The 20,162-nt window shown below is 36.7% G+C and overlaps 1 protein-coding gene and 1 long non-coding RNA gene across 2 annotated transcripts in view; one reads left to right on the forward strand and one right to left on the reverse strand.

Moving 5' to 3' along the window:
* Positions 1 to 20,162, forward strand: part of LOC138691942 (zinc finger protein 239-like) — a 196,293-nt gene that overhangs the window by 17,456 nt on the left and 158,675 nt on the right. The gene's annotated exons all lie outside the window — the stretch shown is intronic.
* On the reverse strand, positions 9,049 to 15,714 carry LOC138691945 (uncharacterized). Its single transcript, XR_011329993.1, has 4 exons — positions 14,553 to 15,714; positions 12,119 to 12,235; positions 10,243 to 10,301; positions 9,049 to 9,154 (listed from the first exon to the last, which is right to left on the reverse strand). It is a non-coding gene; the product is annotated as an uncharacterized lncRNA (long non-coding RNA).

Consider the following 20,162-nt stretch of genomic DNA (forward strand, 5'->3'; position numbering starts at 1 on the left):
AATGGTTTTGAAGAAATATAAACAAATGTCCATTTGAGCGTGACACACGAACTCTCAACCTTTCTTTGTAATAACTGTAATCAAGCACGAAATAATCATTGTATTACGGTTTCTATGCATTATAATTATTAATAAAGGTCAGCACTTCATTATTAATGCATTTAACATACAGAAGTAATTATTTATTTGCCTTAAATGTGCATTCAGATATGTGATTTCTAATAGATAATTTCGCGCTCTTAAACCACAGAGTTTTTTGTGCTTTTTCTTCCAAATACGTGTTTTTACACAATGAGTGTTGTCAGGTTCAAAAAATTCGGATCATTACGAAAAAATATGACATATAACAAGCAGAGATTCTGAGATTTTTCTTTTTCCTGAAAATGTCCCAATTTCATGGAATGATCCTTTAATAATTACGTACCATCCTGCGACTAGTACAGCGTAGGCTACTGAACACGTAGTTTTACTTTCCAGCGCCCACTACTTTGCACAGATAAACGTAGAACTAACCACCATAGTAATGAATGGATGTTTGACCGCCATAATGCCATGTACTGCTAAGACATGTTGGTCAAGAGGTCCAGGTGCAAATTTCTGGACAGATTGTGTTTGAAGGCTTGGACCGCACCACCCAGAAAGCATTTTTAATGGTAGTGGCGATTGATTATTGTCCAAGTAAGTTCTTTTTTAAAATAATTATGAATCGTCTTCTATGTTTAAATGGTGATCTGTTCGGTTGTGAAATTTGATGTGGACATGTAACACTTAACGAAATATAAATGTTACTAAGTAATAAACGCGGGGGATATAAAGACAGAAATAGTTTTTTTTAACATAATTATTAATGTGTGAATCATATAGAATAAATTACTTTGTCTCGAGAGTAGGCCCCTGGAATGAGGAAGCGTTTGTGAAGTAGTTAAACTAGAAGCACAGTCTACTATATACAGTCGCGAAGCGTGAGGTGTTTTTTTGCAAATCTCGTGATAAAGCGCTCCAAGCGGTTAGCAACTAGAAACAATAGACTGTCCATGGTCGACTTTGGACTGTGTCGTATTTCTATCGAGTGCTAGCTCGTTGCGTATTTCACATTGATGCTTGTGAAATGTTCGTTATTGGTTATAATGAAAATGTTAATGGCTAAAATATAATAATTGGAATAATCATATGGGACAAGGAGGAGACGTTTGTAGTGCTATAAATTGTAGCAACAGTAAGAGAAAGAGGCCAGAGTTATCCTTTTTCCGATTTCCGAAAGATTCAGAAAGGTTCCTGGGTTTCCACAAGAATGCTGTGCAGAAACAAAACTCTTACTTTTTATAGTTCTTTGTGACTGTTAGAATACATTATATCCTTAAATTTCACAATGAAATGTTTCAGTCTAACCGAAAGGACATTAGATACCGATTAAAGTTCTGTCACTTAGGCTGCTAAATTTCCAGAGAAATAAAGGTTAGGTCTACCTTTTTTTCTTCAGAGAATATATTTTTAATTGTAGCTATTAATTTTGTTATTATTTTTATGTGTTATTTTACTAAAGACTTAGAAAAATTAAGTTTGTTTTAATGAAATTTATTGATAACGTTTTATTTTCAATTCTGGTGGGATTATTATTGCTTAGGCCTACTTTTTTTTTTCAAAGGATATGTTTTTAATTATAGCTGTTAATTTTGTTGTTATTTTTATTTGTTGCTTTACTAGAGAGGTAGAAAAAGTCTGTTGCAATAAAATTTATTGATCACGTTTTATTTCCAATTCTAGTGTGATTATTATTGCTTAATCTCATCCCACTTTGTTAACTACGTAAGCCTACACCACAAGTACCGGTACACGTAAGTTACTCCATTAATTCATATTTCCATTATTATTGTTGTAAAGAGAAATGCAAATTAATATTTATTGGTTTCATAGTTAATTATCGCTATAATCTTGAATGAATGATGCTATTATAGTAAATTTCAGTTCGTTTTGCACAAACAAAAATTATATTAACTTATTTCTTGCAGATATCTTCGAATTTATGGTGGAATTTAATATACTTCATTAAAATAATAAATTAACTTTATGCATTTAATATTTCAATAATGGAAGGAAGGTGTTAATTTTTCCAAAAGAACACGACAACGAAAGTGTAACATATTTTGTCGGCTGCTAGGAGGACGATAGTAGCGATCCTAGTGGTGGGCAACTACCCATGTTTGCATTTTTACGACATATTGAGCTTCGCGACTGTATATAGTAGACTGTGCTAGAAGCCTCCACCTCCTTGAATTTAAGTGCGGGATGTTTAAAGACAAAAATGGAAAGGAGTACCGGCATCCAACTTCTATTTCAATTCCCAATGTTTATTCCACTCATCTCCACGGACTGGATGACGTCATCTCTTCCACAGGAGGAGCATATTCAGTATGTCATTACACACATGAGGTATTCTATAATAGTAAATGTCAGGACCCTAATAAAGTGGACCGCGTTAATGTCGAAGTTAAATTTCTGTTGCAATAAACCCAAGTTAGTGGCGTAGCTCAGTCGGTTAAGACGCTTCCCTGCCAACGCTAAGTTGCGCTCGGTCGCGGGTTCGATCCCCAGCTTGGGATGATTACATGTTTGGGTTTTTCCCCAAGTTGTCCTCAACCGTAAGGCAAATGTCGAGTAATCTGTGACGAATCCTCGGTCTCATCTCTGTAAATATTATCTCGCTATCATCAATCCCCGTAGTTGATACAGCGTCGTTAATAACGATGTTAGAAAAAATAATAAGAATCTACACTAATCCCGAGTTTAACTAACAAGACAGAAAATAACATAACCACCCATTGTGAAAACTGAAGCACTTTTCTATTAACCACTAATGCAGTATTGTTTTCTGCCAAAATTTTTGATAACTAGGCAGAAGATATTTCCTCTGTGAATAGCACACTGCTACCGACACGAGTGGAGAGAACGAATGTTCTGAAGAAAATTCAGCAAAAGAATTTGTGTGTACCAATTACGAGGTTTGTGGAGTACTTAGTGCCTTGTATCACATTACTCATCGAACCTGAGTGTGTTAGACTCTATCTTCCTGTTACGGTGAGGTATATTTTATTGATTGCTAGGGGTCTGATTTTTTGGTTTTAACGATTTACGCGAAATGTGTTGGAAACTTAATTTTATGCATGGAAAATTCAAATTCCTTAATGATAGTCCAAGATTAAGTGAAATATATCAGAAAAAATTGATATATATATTCACGAAATTATGGGGCAAATCATTTCACTCGCTGTAGTGACATAAGATGGTAGGAAAGTTGTCCCTACGACCTTACAGTAAAAGTAAAAGGTAAAGTGTCTAAAAGTCTTTCCCTCCCAACTTACTGATAAGTCCAGTTTCGGAATTCATAATGTAACTGAAGAACGTACGACTCAACTCGAGTCCAAAAATTGATTTTAATTTGTCTCTTGCGTACAGTGTATTCTTCAGACATATTTTAAAACCATCTCAACAGAAAAATCTTGCTGTAAACAAACGGGAACAGCTGGTATGTATGCCGATATATCTGTATTGGAGTCTTGCAGACGGAGGTATTCTTACTTCGAAGACCTCATTTGAATGGCTTCGTGGAAGGTGATAGGAAAAGCATCATCAACTTACATAAGAGGGTCACCTGGTGGTGTAGTGGTTACAGTAAGGCATTACTAAACCACAGAATGTGAGTTCTAATCCCAATGGACTTTCAGTTTTTCCCTCGAAATTATTCAAATCAACTTTACAGGGAGTTATACCAGAAAGCTTGATTTGCATAATACACGTCACTGTTCGTTAACAGAAAACCACAATTTAAGTGTTGGTTACTTGACGGTTGTCAGCCCATTTTGAGGTATGTGGATATAGAGGGAAAAATTGGATCGGTGTCTGGTGGAGTTCCAGGGTAGCTCAGTTGGTGGAGCATTGGTACATTTAACCAAAGGTCCCGGGTTCGATACCCAGCCCCGGAAAAATTTTTTCCTTCAAAATTATTCGATTTTCAAATTGAATTGATACCCTCCGACAGCGTTGGTGGTGACTCAGAATACAAAGGAAATCATTGTGTTGACATTTCTACAGCCAATGTCTGCAAATGAAGGATGCTTAACATCATGCTAAACTGAGAGTCTGCAGTAGAGTTAATATTATCTGCAATTGTAATCACTGAGACACTTTTTACTGTCGCTAGTCAGTGGCTCATCAACAGTGTGCTTTGTGCTCCTCTGACTTCGAGTACGTCTCAGAGTTGGGGTGAGTTAACGCAGTGTCTCTCGTTCGTTTGAACTCATGCTTATCCTCACGGTAAGTTAGTCCTCAGCATTTGGGTGGTTGAAAGCCACTCCTTTGACTTCGAAACACAACTATCTGCTAAAGAAACATTTAGAGACATAATTTTCTTTGTTAAACAAAAATTGCACTACTTTAAAGCCATTTTATTTTCGTGTATAAAATACACGTAATATATTTCCAAACATATCAACGTTATTATTTCACTATGTTAATATGATAGTGTATGACGTTTTTGTTTACAATATTTTTTCATTCCACATATTGCTGCAGTGAATAACAAACCACATTTTCAAATTTTCGAAGGAGAATGATTGCCTGTTTCTAGAAAACACAGCCTTACATCAAGAAAAACTTCGTTCCACTTCTGCAGAAACAATGATATATTTGAAATATTTGATAGAAGCATTATCTATTTCAAAGTGTGTATCATTATTATAAATATCCTCACTTGAAATTGTCAGAAATTTAACATAGATTTAAATATACATAATGCTTATCTAGTATTCTTTTTTATCTCGTTTGCTACATTGTTTCCTATTTCGTGTTCCAACTATTCGGTTCGTCACCATATCATTGACTACGTGCAATTTTATGTCTGTAGAAAATACACCTAATATGATATTTACAACACGCATCAGCCTTATTATTTCACTATGTTAATATGATAGTGTACTACGTTTTTGTTCACAATAATTTTTCATTTCATATATTGTTGCAGTGAATAACAAACCACATTTTCGAAGGAGAATAATTGCCTGTTTCTAGAAAACACAGCCTTATATCTAGAGATACTTCGTTGCACTTCTGCAGAAACATTTTACATAAGCATTATCTCAAAATCTGTATCATAATTACAAATTTCCTCATTTGAAAATGTCACAAATTTCGTCCTCGGCATCTTGCTATCAGTGGCGTAGCGTCAATGTAAGCTAAAAAGCTTAGCTTCCCCAGTTAATAATGATTTCATAATAAACCTGCAGTTTATGGAGAAAATTATTTATCAATTTTAATAGAATTTATATTTACGCTTTAAATGTTGTGATGCGGCAGCTCAGGATGATTTGTGATGCAGCAGTAAACAAGATGCCTGCACACACCAGCTTCCTAGCAGACCGGTTTCTTCTGTGTAATCCACCCCGCAGATTTTCCATCCCTTTTAAACTACCCTAGTCGCAAGGCTCGCAAAGAAGCTAGATTTAACATTTAAAATAAGTAGTTTCCGAGTTATCCCTTTTCGTCAGTTGTGTTCAGTTGAAGTGTTAGTGTGCATTGTGGCTGATATAATAAATAATGAGCGAAATAACAGTTCCTGACACTAATTTACTTGAATTTTTTAGGACAATTGTATTATCAAGACTGACTTACGAACAAAAGTGTGATTTAAAAAACAAATGACCGACTCCCTTGCTGTCAATGAAGGACACAACCAAAAGACAGACGCATACTTACGTAATGATACTAATATTGTGATTTCTCTAAGTATGACAGGGAGTGAGCTAATGTTATACGTATACGTGTCTATTTGTTAAGAGATATGTGTAAACCGTGAAATCGTATTTTATTACGTCTCATTTGAGGTCATGCCTTATTGGTGTTACTTATTATGTTCCAACCAATCTTCGAGTGCTGACTTGAAATTGACTACTATTTATTTAAGACTGTATTTTTGTAATACGTTTTCTCATATTGCATGAAAGACAACTTGAGTTAGCTTCCCCTGCTCAAAATTTCATGCTACGCCACTGCTTGCTATTATTCTTCTTCACAGGACGTTGAATGTTGCCTGTTACGAATAGCAGTATTCGGTCGTAATGTAACCGATCAACTGAAGTTCACTGCTGAACGAAACACACTCAAACCCCTCACCCCAACGCAATTACGTACCGGTACCTAATCAGAGGCGCATGAAGAGCATGAGTTTAATTTCTAAACTCAATAGCATTTGTTACCAAATCAGAATTTTGAGGACGATAATAAATCACGATGTATTAATGTCTTATTATTTCGCACACGTCGAGTCAAGGCTTTCATATGGTGTTTGTTTTTGGGTATCTGGAACCATGCTGAATGATATACGTGGTACAGTCATTAAGTTCTAATACTGAGCGCATAGTGGCGTAGTGGTGCACTATAGCGCATAGGTGGCGCCATGGTATGATACCTTGTCAGTTAGTCTCTCGACCCAACAAGAGACAGTTGAGTGCATGCACTGTAAGCAGAACTACGGTCATTGTTGTGACGGTGATCTGAATGCGCGCGTCGGAACTCGAGTATGTTGCAGTTTGAGCAACGGGCAAACGTCACGTTCTGTCAGAAATTAGGCGAAACTGCTATAACCGATCATAACTGGAGAAGAAACATGGTGTTTCCTTTACGATCCGCAACTGAAGCGACAATCCGCCACCTGGAAAACGCCATTATTTCCACGACAGAAAAATCCGCAACAAGACAGGTCAAAAGGCAAGGTGATGCTTTAACAGTTTTTTTTTTTATTCAAATGGAATTGTTCACATAGAATTCATCCCACAAGGTGCAACTGTAGACAAGATCCTCTACAAAGAGATTCTTGGCCGTTTACGCAATTCAATTCGTCGTAAGCGTCCTGAGCTTTGGCATAGGACGAATTGGCTGCTGCTACACGACAACGCCCCTGCACATCGCTCCATCCTTGTCCAAGAGGAACTTGCAAGGCAACAGGTCGCTGTTTTGCCACACCCTCCGTACTCACCTGATCTCGCACCATGCGATTTTTTTTCTCTTTCCCCTCATGAAATCAATCCTAGGAGGGCGTAATTTTTATGCGGCCGAAAAGGTCATGACTGCCACAAGAGAAGCCGTACGGCATCTTCCTGCCAACATCTTTCAGCGGTGCTTCCAGCAGCTACACCAACGTTGGCAGACGTGCATAGCGGCCAACGGCGACTATATTGAGGGAGGATGTCGATCTGTTTAAGTGTACGCCGTATCACGTGACATCTTCTGAGACATCCAGATTCTTGTGGGTGCCTACCCTTCAGGCGTCAGTGTCAGAACTTAATGACTGTACCACGTATTTATTGCTCAAAAGCATATTTTCAGGTGCATAGCTGGCGTTGACAGTAGGACCTCTTGTGGGGAACATTTTTTACAATATAATATTCTTACTGTTTATGGTTTATATATTTTTAATGTTTTACGACTAACTTATAAAAATACGTCTGATTTTCACCAAAACTGTGACTTCCACAACACGATACTCGTAACAAAAATAGTTTAACTATTCCAACACACCATCTTACAAACACTAGTAGAACCTATATGGTCTTTGGAATCAAAATCTACAATAGTTTGCCTGATCACATCAAATATACAAAAAAGTTTCTCAAATTTAGGAATTATATAAAAACGAAATTAATAAAATTGTGTCCCTACAATCTTGAGGATGCACACATGGGCCCTCGAAATGAATAATGTTTTTTATATTTGACTTATTTTAAATTAAATTGTAATTGTATATACTTGACCATGTCTATGCTTATATTATGCCTTCGACAATAAAGTTCTGCCTACCTACCTGCCTAATGTAACGGCATTCAATTCTTAGCCCTAGTGCTGACATTTATGCTTTTTAAGATTTGCCGATTGCATAAAGCTCTTGCCGCAAATATCGCATTTGAATGGTTTCTCACCCGTGTGGTGACGTAGATGTCTCTTCAGAGTCCCAGACTGCGAAAACCTGCGATCACAAACCTCACACTTGTACCGTTTCTCTCCTGTGTGTCGGCACATCGAAACTTTCACCACACACGTGGCATTTGAACGGTTTTTCGCCTGTATGCTGACGTGCATGTCTCTTCAGAGATCCAAACAGAACAAATTCTTTCCCACAATAGTCGCATACATAACGGTTCTCCCCTGTGTGTTGGCGGACATGATTTCTCCGGTACGTGACATCTAAGAAACGCTTGCCGCAGATATGGCACTTGAACGGCTTTTCGCCCGTGTGCTGCCGCATGTGTCCTTTAAAATGTGTTGAATCTAAGAAACTTTTACCACAGGTGTCGCATTTGAATGGTTTTTTCCCCTGTGTGATAGCTCACATGTCTTTTCAGATGTTCTGAACGCAGAAATCTTTCACCACAAATATCACATTTGTAGCGCTTGTCTCCCGTGTGCAGACGTACATGCATTATCCGATATCTGGAATTTGAGAAACTTCTATCGCACACATCGCATTTGAACGGCTTTTCGCCCGTGTGTTGTCGCTTATGTATATTGCTGATTGAAGAATCTGAGAAACTTTTACCACACACGTCGCATGTGAATGGTTTTCCGCCTGTGTGTTGACGAATGTGTACTTTCAGGGAATGTGAGCGGGAAAGACTTTTGCCACAAATATCACATTTAAATCCCTTGTTTCCCGCGTCTTGATATACGAATGATTTGGCACATGTCTGACTGCCCAAATGTGTCTCGATGTTTTCAGAAGATCCAGAAGACTTTGGACAGATACTGTTCATTGAACTGTCGTCGGTCTGTGTCGTCCGAGGTCTCTCCTCTTCATTCTTTCTTAGAAGCAATCCCTTCAGTATTCCACAGCCAATATTATCATAGGAAGGTTTTTCTGAGGAAACACTTATCTCCTTGATGAAAGAGAGATGGAACGGAGAAAAATTCTCTCCGTCGCCGGGATTTGATCATGTGATGACGCAGAATATCTGCATGGAAATATCATATGTACTTCGGTACATCAAAATATATAAAATATATACTTATCTCCTTGTTTTGTTGGCTAGTAACACGATCATCCTGGGTCACCTTGTAGCAGTGTGATGTGCTTTGAGTCCAAAGCTCACTGTTGTGAGTACCTGCAACACTACAACAAAGCATTTCAGGTGTGTATAATAATCACATCACATATTGAAAAGTGCGGTTTATAAGGTTCTGTTACGAGACAGGAAACCAGACACTTGGCTTTCCTTTTTCAGGACTACACCTGGTACAGTTTCTTGAACTTGGGATAGCTTTCACCATTTGCATCATATACATGAAATATTTATTCAAATGTTGAAATGGGTGATTAATGTTTTCTATGCCAACAAATGTGATCCAGTCATCCAGCCAACCTCAGACTTGTACCTGATAAGTCCCATTAAGCAAGAAAACATATCACTCTCCATCTTTCATTACGGAATATTACTTTTCCCTCTCTTTGGCAAATTAATCTGTCTGATAGAGTAACAAATAAAGAAGTTGATAAAGGTGCATGATGCAGATAGTTTTGGGTGGAGGTACGTACATTGTGTAACTTCCAACATTGGCGATATTTTGGGCTGGCCAAATGTTTCATGATAAATTATTGTTGGCCCTGACAATGCTGGCGAACAGTTTTGGCGAACATGTCGCAAATAAAGAACATCTTAGGTTATACAGTGTCATGTTCCTGAAAGTGAATGAAACATTTGAGGAGCTTTTTTTAAAACTTAACATGTCCAATATACGAAAATACACTTCAGAAACCAAAAATTTACTTTTCTGCAATGAACAAAATATGTTCTGTGGCGAAATATTAAAGATTTTTTTTCTTTTGCAATCCATTGATATAAATTTTTACCGAAGAAAAATGTTCGTTTATCACAGAGACGCATATTTGTAGCATTTTCTAAAAATGGACATGTTAACTTTTGAAAAAAAAAAAGCTCCTCATTTAGCTTATATTGTTGAATTAATGTCAGCGTTAATGGGACAGTATGTGAGAAGGAAAGAAAAAATACATAAATTTAATGCCACGCCTTTTTGACGTAATGATGTCATTTTAATAATTCCACAAGAATTTTTCAGGCTATGAATTGAATGTGAATTCCCCTTCTTCAACTAATCTTCAAAGTAATTCCTGCTTCGTTTTATTATGTAAGTGAACTAGTGAGGACAACGACAAAATGAAGATTCCCAAACTACACTCACCTCCCACTATCTTCCACTTTCCGCTCTCCTTCCTGTGTGTTAGCGTTGCACCAATCTTCCTGAAAAAGAAAAGTACAGACAAAACTCAAACATGTTGATTATATCAATTGCTTTCATGTTCAACTTTCTGCGACAAGACTGGCCTTCCTAAAGAGAGCCAAGATTGTGTTCCATCCTGAAAATATTAACGACAACATATTTCACATACACACAATTTCTCTTCGTGTTTGCTGTGCCATTCACAGTGACGGCCCAGGTTCGATGCCCAATCAAGTTGTGCATTAAAAGCCCAGTCAAGTACGAAGTTCTGTGCTGTATTGAATGTGGTCAAAGATTGAGGAAATATGTCCTACATTTGAGTTTCAGATCTAATTAATTTTTAAATCATTATCTGTTTTCAATTGGGAGTATGCAGTTTTAAATGTGACTGTCTAATGCATATAATATGTATTGTGTAAATGTTGGCTATTTTCAGTGGCAAAATATATATCCTAAAATATTGCAGGACGATTTAAAGAGCGTTTGTAGGTGATATAGATTGAAACAGCAAATTTAGTGGGTTAAACATTGCTTAACAAGGGAAAGATTATCAGGTAAATGCGCCAGTACAATACTTAGCAAATCCAAAAGGGTAAGAAACATTGCATAATGAAAGTACGATTTACAGGACAATTTATAATCATATCAATACAGAAATAAAAATGAGCAAAACGAAGAAAGTAATAAAATTACTAGTAAGTAATTAATTCCATTATTAAAAGGTAAAAGTTTCAGGAAAGTTTGTAATATAGTAGTTGAATAATGATAAAGTTTAGCAAAGTCGAACAGATGAAAATATTCTTAATAAATGTAAAGTTTTCAGGAAAATTGATAATTGCATGTATATAATGCATGGTTTCTTAATTTATCACAAAATATCTCAATATATGGTAATTTTATCACTATAGAATTTTGTTATTCTAGGTTTAATTTGTAATTCAGTAAATACAAAAATATTCTTTGTTCTTAACTTCTATGATAAATTGTCTAGATTTCATTAATCAGGTAATCTTGTCGTACTTTAATTTTTATTGTAACTGTAATTGTAAATTTAATATTAGTTGTAATTTTATTCTTCATATTATAGTTGTAATCTCCTAGTAGAGGGCAGAGAAGGCCTAATGGCCTTATCTCTATGAGGTTAAATAAATAAATACTAAATATATTTTGGAGATCATATGAGCTAAAATATTTGCTTAACAAACTAATATTTTCACAAAAATCTGTGAGCATATTACAAGTAGAATTACTGTGAATCTTAGTAAACTCACTAAGCTTGAAATAATAATTACTGATAAGGAAACATTTTCAAGAAAATGTATAATTACGGGTTTACAAGTATAATGAACGTAGCGAAATCAAATACCTGAAAGAAGAGAAACACTTAAAAATTGTACATTTTTCAGGAACATTTACATTTACATTATTAAAATTACGTATAAATAGGCAAAATGAAGGAATTAACAAAAATTTCTGAATAAGAGAAATTTATACTCATATGAAGAGTTATAACGTAGCAAAATCAAAAAGCTAAAAAAGTTATTTAAGCTTAGTAAGGAAAATTGTCACTGGACCTGAAACAGACTATTTATATCTCGTGAAATATATTATTTTTAGCGGCTAAGATTACAACGAATTATTTAATCCGACTCACTTGTCTTTTGTTTCAATTGTTAGCTTGACAAAAGTTTTAAATATGTGATAGTGTTTTATATTTCTCGCTGATTATATTTGCATGTGTTAAATTAACGTAAATAGCACAAACAGCTGTAGCTGCTGACGCACCGCATATTACTACTACTGCTGTTACTGCTGAAGCTAATACTGCTCCACTCACCTGAATTTCAGACTTCACTGAAGTTTCTTCACATTTCACCTCCGATAACGGATCATCGCTGGGGTCCACACTCTCTGTCTTTATCCCAGAGATGTGCAGGTTGAGTAAGTTCTCATTCTACAGAAGAGATACAGTTTAAATTTGTTGTTCTCTATTATGGTGGCAAGTGCATAATAACAGAATTGAGGAAAAGTTAGAAAAGACCGTATTTTTGTGCACAATATTTTTGAAATTCCAAAAACTGCATAAATTTTATAAATTTTTTTCATTGAAGTTACAGAGAAAATTAATTTTTCTAGGGCTTTCCGTATTGTTTCGTTGTGGACAATAGGTAACTTTTATTTATTTATTTTATTGGGTTATTTTACAACGCTGTATCAACATCTCAGGTTATTTACCGTCCGAATGGTATGAAGGTGATAATGCCGGTGAAATGAGTCCAGGATCCAGCACCGAAAGTTACCCAGCATTTGCTCGTATTGGGTTGAGGGAAAATCCCGGAGAAAACCTCAACCAGGTAACTTCCCCGACCGGGATTCGAACCCGGGCCATCTGGTTTCGTGGCCAGACACGCTAACCGTTACTCCACAGGTGTGGACGTTAGTGGTATTGCACGCTAGTACTAACTATTGTACAATAATATCAACACTCCTCAGTTACCGTGTTTACGTCATAATCAGGACTTGGAAGGACAGCTTGCTAGTTTACGCGACCCTACAGTATGACTCTCCCAGATCACATAATCTAGTAACGCCAGCGAATAGGGATTATAAAGAATGGACACTGAGCGAATTTTCCTGTGTTTTGTTTCTCTGTGCGCCAGCGTTTAGTTCCACTTTCAAGCGCTAGAGGTTAGCGTAATCGAGCATACGCTAAGATAATAATTGAGAATAGAGTTTAGACACAGGATCCAAACATCGCCTACCTTATTGCATAATCCAGTAACGCTTTCCTTCAAATAAATTCAAGTTAACAGCTTTTCCTTATTTCTCAGTGACAAACTAGTAGTAATAATAATTTTTTATACGGATTTAGGATATAATAAATTATACTATAAAATAATATATTATAAAATTATGTATCAAATTCGTTTAATATTTGAATATAATATAATATAGGCCTAGGTATATGGTTTTACTTCTCATGAGAGTTTTGTTTTTCCATTTTCAGCGCTATCAAATCATTACATATTTTAATTGTTGTTGGGGTCAACGTCTCAACTCTCATTATAAAGGAACTCTAGAGTCTAGACATTAAAGTTAATGACGGATTTATTATTTTATGTATCCAATTTATTTTATTTGAGTACATAATGTACCTATATAAATTAATTGTATGTGTTATATTTCCGCTGTGTCGACTGCTAGGTGGCGTGATATCAACGCCAACTTTAGGGAGAAAGCAGAATTTCACGCTCTAGCTGGCTTCAAGGTCATTGAAATCAGTCCGGCTACATCAAATGTACCGATGCGAAGTGTCCATTCTTTATAAACCCTATTCGCTGGTAACGCCACCACATCGTTTCGGTAATCGTTCCTTGCGCGGGCTGTAACTGATTCAAATTAGATATAAGTATGTTCAATCCAAAAGGGTAGCTTACGTTACGACTGAAAATAAACGTTGCGATTAGAAGACATGGGGAAACTAGCACCGAGGTGGTTACTGCGATTTGGGAAGTGAAAGTCGCTGAATATATAACGGATTTTTTTTGTGCGGTGGAGATGCAGCTGATCGTATATGGAAGACACAGCAGCCGAATAATCACACCTAACCTGTCACAGATTCGTATATGCAAAATAAATCAGGAGGGTACGAAGGAAACTACTTTGGTAATAGTTTAGCCAGAAGACATGATAAAACATAATTTAGACGACAACTCCTTCATATTTCATGCATAGAAAGTAATTCTGTAATTTCGATATAGGTCTCGCAAGTACGGATTATCGACGGAAGGAATGCGAATCAAACAGTGCGATAAGGAAGAGCGGGCGACAGGAAAGGTCACGAGATAACTTGAATGATATTCAAGAGTACAGTCGGAAGAGAAATGACATCGATAGAATCAGTCTAGCGTTGTGATAGTTACGACTTTAGTTTGTTCCATTGCATGTGAATACGTGTCCTGTATCGCACGGTATTATTTCATGTGTAAACATGTGTTGCGCGTTTAATTAGCTTCGAATTTTTTTCTTCCTACGTTATTTTTTTTCACAATGATGTCCTCATTTGTTCATCTTCTTGGAAGAGACAGTACTTCCATCGGCCCGCACCTCTCGCCCCTACGGCGTCCCTACATACACACGTCAAAACAGACAGTAACGCCACCATTGGTTTTCGGTAATCGTTTCTTCGATAGGAGACGTACTTACTTCAAACTCTTCGCATCCAAAACAAGTTACCGATACATGCAATAAGTCTTCTCACGTAGACCTACCTTCAATATATATTTCTTATCTTCTTTGTCTGAGTCCTCATTTGTTTGTACGGCCAACGGATCGACCTCTGGTTCTGTCTTGATCACATCCACCAGAGCTGAAATTCTAGCCTGCAAAGCAATTCATATGTGTTTGCAGAACTTCTACGCCTGTGTTAGGAAATTCAATAGCGATGTGTTGGATTATTGTTGTAAATCAGTGACTGCCTTCCCACATATACTATGTTGTTATCAAACGATACGGTATATACCAGGATCAATTATGCCGTGAATATTTTGGTTTAATTTCCGTATACAGATGATATGTACAGTTACAGATTAGAATATGTTGATGTTGTTTTCTAATGCCAGGCGTTTGACAATAAAGTCATTTGACCTCTTGCACTCCAATATTTTTCAAAGATATTATCATGGTCAGCCACTGAAGCACAGATTTTGAGGTGTTCCGAATCCATTTCTTGGTTTGAGTTGCACAATGGGCAGTTTGGGGACTGATATATTCCAATTCTATGCAGGTGCTTGGCCAAACAATCATGGCCTGTTGCCAATCTAAATGCAGCTACAGATGATTTTCGTGGTAAATCGGGAATTAACTGTGGATTATGATGCAGAGAGTTCCATTTTTTCCCTTGGGATTGAGTTATCAAATTTTGTTTGTTGAAGTCTAAGTATGTAGATTTAATAAATCTTTTCACAGAGTAATACGTAGATTTAGTAACAGGTCTGTAAGTAGCAGTGCTGCCCTTCTTTGCTAAAGCATCCGCATTCTCGTTTCCCAGGATTCCACAATGGGATGGTATCCATTGGAATAAAATTCTTTTATTGAGTGATATTAATTGAGAGAGCATTTTCGATTAGAATATAATAAATCATCTCTTTTTGTGTATAGCTTATTCTTTTTCTGCTTCTTCTTAAAATTATTAGTAGTATCAGTAATAGTAACAGTAGTGTTATTAATTTTGACTTAGTTATTCAACGACGCTGTATCAACTACTAGGTTATTTAACGTCGATGGAATTGGTGACAGCGAGATGGTATTGGACGAGACGAGGCTCAGGATTCGCCATAAGTTACCTGACATTCGCCTTACGATTGAGGAAAACCTCGGAAAAAACCCAACCAGTCAGCCCAAACGGGATTCGAACCTACGCTGGAGCGCAACTCGGGTCAGGGAGCTAACCCACCACAGCGTGAGGCCCGCCCCTGGCCCATTATTATTATTATTATTATTATTATTATTATCATTATTATTATTACTTACTTACTTACAAATGGCTTTTAAGGAACCCGAAGGTTCATTGTCGCCCTCACATAAGCCCGCCAGCGGTCCCTATCCTGTGCAAGATTAATCCAGTCTCTATCATCATACCCCACCTCCCTCAAATCCATTTTAATATTATCCTCCCATCTACGTCTCGGCCTCCCTAAAGGTCTTTTTCCCTCCGGTCTCCCAACTAACACTCTATATGCATTTCTGGATTCGCCCATACGTGCTACATGCCCTGCCCATCTCAAACGTCTGGATTTAATGTTCCTAATTATGTCAGGTGAAGAATACAATGCGTGCAGTTCTGTGTTGTGTAACTTTCTCCATTCTCCTGTAACTTCATCCCGCTTAGCCCCAAATATTTTCCTTAGCACCTTATTCTCAAACACCCTGAACCTATGTTCCTCTCTCTGAGTGAGAGTCCAAGTTTCACAACCATACAGAAGAACCGGTAATATAACTGTTTTATAAATTCTAACTTTCAGATTTTTCGACAGCAGACTGGATGATAAGAGCTTCTCAACCGAATAATAACACACATTTCCCATATTTATTCTGCGTTTAATTTCCTCCCGAGTGTCATTTATATTTGTTACTGTTGCTCCAAGATATTTGAATTTTTCCACCTCTTCGAAGGATAAATCTCCAATTTTTATATTTCCATTTCGTACAATATTCTGGTCACGAGACATAATCATATACTTAGTCTTTTCGGGATTTACTTCCAAACCGATCGCTCTACTTGCTTCAAGTAAAATTTCCGTGTTTTCCCTAATCGTTTGTGTATTTTCTCCTAACATATTCACGTCATCCGCATAGACAAGAAGCTGATGTAACCCGTTCAATTCCAAATCCTGCCTGTTATCCTGAACTTTCCTAATGGCATATTCTAGAGCGAAGTTAAAAAGTAAAGGTGATAGTGCATCTCCCTGCTTTAGCCCGCAGTGAATTGGAAAAGCATCGGATAGAAACTGACCTATACGGACTCTGCTGTATGTTTCACTGAGACACATTTTAATTAATCGAACTAGTTTCTTGGGAATACCAAATTCAATAAGAATATCATATAATACTTCCCTCTTAACAGAGTCATAAGCCTTTTTGAAATCTATGAATAACTGATGTACTGTACCCTTATACTCCCATTTTTTCTCCATTATCTGTCGAATACAAAAAATCTGATCAATAGTCGATCTATTACGCCGAAAACCGCACTGATGATCCCCAATAATTTCATCTACGTACGGAGTTAATCTTCTCAAAAGAATATTGGACAAAATTTTGTACGACGTCAACAAAAGTGATATTCCTCGAAAGTTACCACAGTTGGTTTTGTCCCCCTTTTTAAAAATAGGTACAATTATGGACTCCTTCCATTGTTCTGGTACAATTTCCTTTTCCCAAATAGCAAGTACAAGTTTATAAATTTCGCTATATAATGCACTCCCACCCTCTTGTATTAATTCTGCTGGAATTTGATCGATACCTGGATACTTGTACTTTTTCAGATTTTCTATCGCAATTTCGACTTCTGAAAGCGTGGGTTCGGGTATAAATGGCTCAGCAGTTTGTATTTCAATTTCGTTCCGATCATTTCTATTTGGCCTATGTACATTTAGTAGTTGCGCAAAATAGTTTTTCCATCTGTTTAGGATTGATGGAGAGTCTGCAAGCAAGTCACCATTCTCATCCTTGATCACGTTTACCCTTGGCTGATATCCGTTCTTAAATTCCTTTATACCCTTATATAAATCTCGAATGTTTTTATTCTTACTATTTGTTTCTACCTCATTCAGTTTTTCCTTCAAGTAACCTCTCTTTTTATTCCTAAGTGTACGACTTGCTTCCCGTCTTTCATTGAAATAATTATCTCTCTTCTCCTCAACTGGATCCTGTAAGAATTTCAATTTTGCCTGTTTCCTTCTTTCTACTACCATGCAACAATCTTCATGAAACCACGGTTTCTTTTTCTTAGTTTCATAATAACCTATGCTCTGCTCAGCTGCAATTTTGATACTATCTCTGATATTTTCCCACACGCTATTAACATCTAATTCTTTCTCAACTTCGTCGGAACTTTCTAAAGTGGCAAACCTATTCGAAATTTCGACCTGATAATTTTGCTTAGCTTCCTCGTCCTTTAATTTCAAAATATTGAATTTAGTAATATTAACTTGTTGCTCTACTCGCTTGGCTACTGATAATCTTTCTCTTAATTCTCCAATCACCAAATAATGGTCAGAATTACAGTCTGCACCCCTGAAAGTTCGAATATCTACTATACTAGTATGTCTCCGTTTATCTATCAAGATGTGATCTATTTGGTTGTGTGTCAATCCATCTGGAGAAGTCCAAGTATATTTATGTATATCCTTATGGGGGAATGTTGTACTTTTGACAATTAAATTTTTCGATGTGGCAAAGTTGACTAATCTAACTCCATTGTCACTACTAATTGCGTGTAGGCTCTCTTTTCCAATAGTTGGTCTAAAAATATCCTCCCGTCCTACCTTAGCATTGAAATCCCCCAATAAAATTTTCATGTGATATCTAGGGAACTGATCAAAAGTATGTTCCAATTCCTCATAGAAGCTATTCTTTATATGGTCGTCTTTCTCTTCTGTAGGGGCGTGAGCATTTATAACTATGATGTCGCACCATCTACCCTTAAGTACTAAATATGATAACCTGTCACTGATAAATTCGACCTTTTTTACTGCTGATTTTATTCTTTTATGAACAAAGAATCCTGTTCCTAATTGGTGATTATTGTTTCCTTCCCCATAATACAACAAGTAATCTCCTATTTGTGATATGCCATTCCCATCTAACCTAACCTCTTGTACTCCTACGAAGTCTATTCTATATCTAGCTAGTTCTTTTGCTACTAATGTTACCCCTCCTGTTCTATAAAGACTAGTTACGTTCCAAGTGCCAAATCTCAAATCCTTATTCCTTTGCTGTGGTCGTGCCAGAGAATCAGTCCTATTCCGAGGCTTATTATAGGGATACGTAACAAGCTGTTTTTTACGGTGATGGGTTGTTAGCCCTTCGCCCAACCCCCAAGCTGGAGGACCACCCCTTATCGGCTGTCCACGACTGCTTATTCAATATATTCGCAGCTACCCTCCATATCTGGAGGCCGTCTCCTCTATCTGCAACCTGAGGATGCGCCATGCCGTGGTGATAGGGACCACAATACATGGCATTATTATTATTACCATTATTATTATTTTTATTATTATTATTATTATTCCCATAATCTGAAAGAACATTGTTCCCGTCTAGTATTCGCATTTTAGATCTCGTGAAGAGCTTAGCTCCAGCAGTCTGTCAGATTTTCCTTTACTACTACCACGACCATCACTACTACTACTACTGCTACTACTACTACTGCTACTACTACTACTACTACTACTACTACTACTACTACTACTACTACTACTACTACTACTATTAGCTGCCGCTACATGTTCACTACACAATTTAAAAAAAAAATCCAAGCTTACCATGCATCATATGTTCTGCCATAAGACAAAGTATATGCGGAAGACTACAAAATACAAAACAAATCAATACATTTTATCAGAACTGAAAGTCATCGCAGTTTTGGAAACAATTTAAAATTACCTTTATGCTCGACCATGCCGAAATGTAGTAATTATACACCTGGTAGCAGTCCTTTAATGCACGTCATTAGAGTACGCCTATTCGTTAAAGCTCAGGTTTTCGATTATTCTCGGATATGCAATCGAAAGACGTCACGGAGGCTGAAAACCCAATTCTGTCGCAGAAGATTATGTTCTGTTACTATAATAATTAGCGTTAATTGTAAATAATATTCAAATAAATTCAATTTATCATCTCGTTTTTTAATGTCGAATTCAATTTCAAGCTTATATAAAGATTAATTTTTATCTTACTCTCTAGATTATATCAAGGACGTCGACATTCGTTTCCCGGAAAAAACCAATACTTTCGCGTCTGCGCACATCTCACAATCTATGAGATAGGCTATTGCACTCACTCCCATAACAATAACATAAATACTTATGAATAATTTCAAGTTATAAATATGGTCGAGCATAAAAAGTCGTATGAAACTTGCCTATAATGGTAATTAAGTCGCTCGTATGAAAATTATGAAACTCGCGCTCGTTTCATAAACATCCTCGCGTTTTAATTACTACCATTATAGGCCCGTTGCATTATGTACTATTGTAATAGGAGTCAGCGGATTCATGGAATGGGCAGAATAGAATTTCCACTTGTAATCCTTAAATTCCACGCCCGAGAAAGATTTCAATCTAGTGTGTTAGAGTGTATCGTCCTGTTAGAGTGAG

Source organism: Periplaneta americana, chromosome 16 (genome assembly GCF_040183065.1).
Source record: "Periplaneta americana isolate PAMFEO1 chromosome 16, P.americana_PAMFEO1_priV1, whole genome shotgun sequence".
In the NCBI taxonomy this organism is placed as follows: domain Eukaryota; kingdom Metazoa; phylum Arthropoda; class Insecta; order Blattodea; family Blattidae; genus Periplaneta; species Periplaneta americana.